At 47.0% G+C, this 3,321-nt stretch overlaps 1 protein-coding gene across 1 annotated transcript in view; it reads right to left on the reverse strand.

Annotated features, from left to right (window-relative positions):
* The window catches only part of ky (kyphoscoliosis peptidase), a 7,739-nt gene extending 7,086 nt beyond the window's left edge, over positions 1-653 (reverse strand). Inside the window, exons 1-3 of the mRNA XM_028970357.1 lie at positions 637-653; positions 457-552; positions 1-142 (exon numbers count right to left, since the gene is read on the reverse strand). The exon at positions 1-142 is cut by the window's left edge and continues 46 nt beyond it. The gene's annotated coding sequence lies outside the window, so the exon portion shown is untranslated. The remainder of the gene's footprint in view (positions 143-456; positions 553-636) is intronic.
* Positions 654-3,321: the final 2,668 nt, after the last annotated feature.

Below are 3,321 nucleotides of genomic sequence, written 5' to 3' on the forward strand. Positions count from 1 at the left end.
CTGATAAATCGACTTTTTCCACAAGGTGGGTTGTATATATACCTTCACTGGGCCGCCCCCTCCTCCTCTCTGGTGGGATACCAGCCTAAAAATATTCTATAAACCTGCAGAGCAGCCAATGGGGTGAGAGCCTGGCACTGCCCTAGAGAGAGATCGAGGGAGGGTGAGAGGAAAAAAGAGAAGGACATGAGTTGGCACCAGAGGTGACAAGTTTATAAAGAGGAGGGGGGTCATGGATAACGATGGTGCTTATTAGGACACACACACACACACACAATTCTTTGTGCATGTAAGTATATATACAGGAGCTTGAAACTTTCTGCTCTCTTGGAAACCATCACAGAGAATTGGCGAACAGATTTGCACTTACAAAATGTACATAAACTACACTAACACGCACACACACACACACACACACACACACACACACACACACAGAGCAGCTGTCCAAAGTACCTTTAGGCAATTCAAATTCAGAACCTGCTGAATCGTAGCAGAAAATAATCACTCATGGCACTTCCCTACACAGAAAGACACAAACACACCTCACAGCTATAATTAATGAAAAGCCACTGTATAAACTGTGCAAAGGGGAAGAAAATGTGCACACTGCTAGGTTATGAAACAGAGCCTTACAGCGCTTCCTGTTCCTCATGCCTCTGCTACAGGTTCGCCATCATTGTTTTCACTACTTTGGCTACTTTGGCATATCGTTTCAAACATCAGTCCATGAGGTCAAAATGGAATGCAGGTTGTACAGGATAGAGATTTACCATTAAAGTTCACCTTGCCAGATGCCACCACAGCATTCCCAGGCTGAGGACAACTTTCATATCAATCCAGCGATGATAAGAAAACCGGGTTCCTTTCACATTACAGTTGGATTGATGGATAGAGATATTCGTTGGGCCTAAAGTTTAGACATAATGTTCCTAATAACTGTTTCTTCATTCTCATATTCAACTCCAATTAGAAAATGTTAAATGAAATAAATCCCTTTTTCATGCAATTTTCTGTAGCTATGAGCAGGTATGTTGTACTATCCTGTTTTCTCATGTATTTGGGATCATCATAATCTGAAACCGACTGGTGTAAAAAAAATTAGTTGATTCTTGTCTTACCCATTACAGACTGTTTAGGATTCCGGCGCAATGTGGATCGGGTGGCAGACCAAGGCGGGAGCTTTGGCAGTTCTATCCCCGGACAACGAAACTGGCTATTGGAACATTGAACATCACCTCTCTGGCAGGGAAGGAGCTGGAGCTTGTGGAAGAGGTTGAGTGGTACCGGCTAGGTATAGTCAGACTCACCTCTATACATAGAATTGGCTCTGGAACCCAAGTCCTTGAGAGACGTTGGACACCCTCCTTTGCTGGAGTTGCTCTGGGTGAGAGGCGGAGGGCAGGGGTTGGCTTTTTGTTAGCCCCAAGACTCTCAGCCTGTTTGTTGGGGTTTACCCCGGGGACAAGAGGTTCCCTGCACCTTTGGGTTGGGGAATGGATCCTGACTGTTGTTTGTGCTTATGCACCAAATATCAGCTCAGAGTACCCACCCTTTTGGGAGTCCCTGGGATGAGTGCTCCGACTGGGGACTCCATGGTCCTGCTGGGGGACTTCAACGCTTACATGGGCAATGACAGCATGACCTGGAGGACCATGATTGGGAGGAACGGCCCGCCGGATCTGAACTCGAGTGGTGTTTAGTTATTGGACTTCTGTTCAAACCACAGTTTGGCCATAACAAACACCATGTTCGAAAATAAGGATGCCCATTAAGTCCCTGTACCAGAGGAGCATGAGCTTGGTCTGCATAGCCGGCAGTAAGTCGGACCTGTTGCCGGTGAGGGTTGGACTCCGTCAGGGCCGCCCCTTGTCACTGGTTCTGTTCATAACCTAAATAGGCCCAATTTCTATGCTCAGGGTGTCGAGTTTGGTTGCAGGAGAATCTCGTCTCTGCTTTTTGTGGCTGATGTGGTCCTCCTAGCTTCATCAGGCTCTGATCTTCATCTCTTGCTGGGTAGGTTTGCAGTCGAGTGTGGAGCGGCTGGGATGAGGATCAGCACCTCCAAATCTGAGACCATGGTTCTCGACCGAAAAAGGGTGGCTTGCCAACTTTAGGTCGGGAGAGTAGTCCTGCCTCAAGAGGAAGAGTTTAAGTATCTTGGGGTTCTTGTTCACGAGTGAGGAAAGAAGGGAGTAAGAGATCGACGGGGTACTGTCTGCAATGATGCAGACGCTGAACCGATCAGTCGTGGTGAAGAGGGAGCTGACTCGGAAAGCAAGGCTCTCGATTTACCGGTCGATCTATGTCCCAATCCTCTCCTATGGTCATGAGTTTTGGGTAATGACCGAAAGAACGAGATCGCGGATACAAGTGGCTGAACTGAGTTTCCTCCATAGGGTGGCCGGGCACAGCCTTACAGATAGGGTGAGGAGCGCAAACATTTGGGAGCGACTCAGAACCGCTGCTCCTCCACATCGAAAGGAGCCAGTTGAGGTGGTTTGGTCATCTGGTCAGGATGCCTTCTGGACGCCTCCCTGGGGAGGTGTTTTGGGCATATCCTGCTGGCAGGAGGCCCCCCGGGTTGACCTAGGACAATTATATCTCCAATATGGTCTGGGAATGCCTTGGGGACCTGCTGGAGGAGCTGGTGGAGGTGGCTGGGGAGAGGGCTACATTCCCTACTTGGGATGCTTCCCCCATGGCCCGGACCCAGATAAGCGGAGGAAGACAAAGATATCTTGTGTGTAAGACAGCTTTGTTTCTGTTACCACCATGTGTCCTATGATGGTCTGATCAGCCATTATATATGTTCCCCTGTGTGTTGAATTGGGAAGGTCATTTTGATTTTGTTACGGTTCAGTTGTAATTAATATTTCTAAATTGCCTTTTGTTTAAGTTCAATTTTTATGGGTTATTTTTAGGTTTCCCCAGGGTCCACGGAGATCTGCAAGGAGCACCGTTGTGGATCTCATTCGTGTGTCTTGTTGCTTTGTGTGATAGACCCTATGTTTTTAGGCTGTTAGCTTTATGTGCCCTTTTTGCTAACTTTTGTGCTTGTTTGAGTTATCCCCGCTGGACCACCCCTTCCTTTAGGCTGTACTGATGTTGGTTAGCTGTGCTGAGTCCGCTGTTTTATTGTTCCTCTTAGCTTATTGTAAATAAAAGCACTGTTTGTATGCTTTGTTTGGTTATGTGTGTAACAGTGGACGTCCTCCTCTCCACACCCTTGTCGCATTTCTTAGACCCCCAGACTTAGGAACGTGACAACCATAAACTTTTGTAGTATATTTAAATAAACAAATTATTGTTTCACTAAAA

This window comes from Denticeps clupeoides, chromosome 1 (genome assembly GCF_900700375.1).
Source record: "Denticeps clupeoides chromosome 1, fDenClu1.1, whole genome shotgun sequence".
Taxonomy (NCBI): domain Eukaryota; kingdom Metazoa; phylum Chordata; class Actinopteri; order Clupeiformes; family Denticipitidae; genus Denticeps; species Denticeps clupeoides.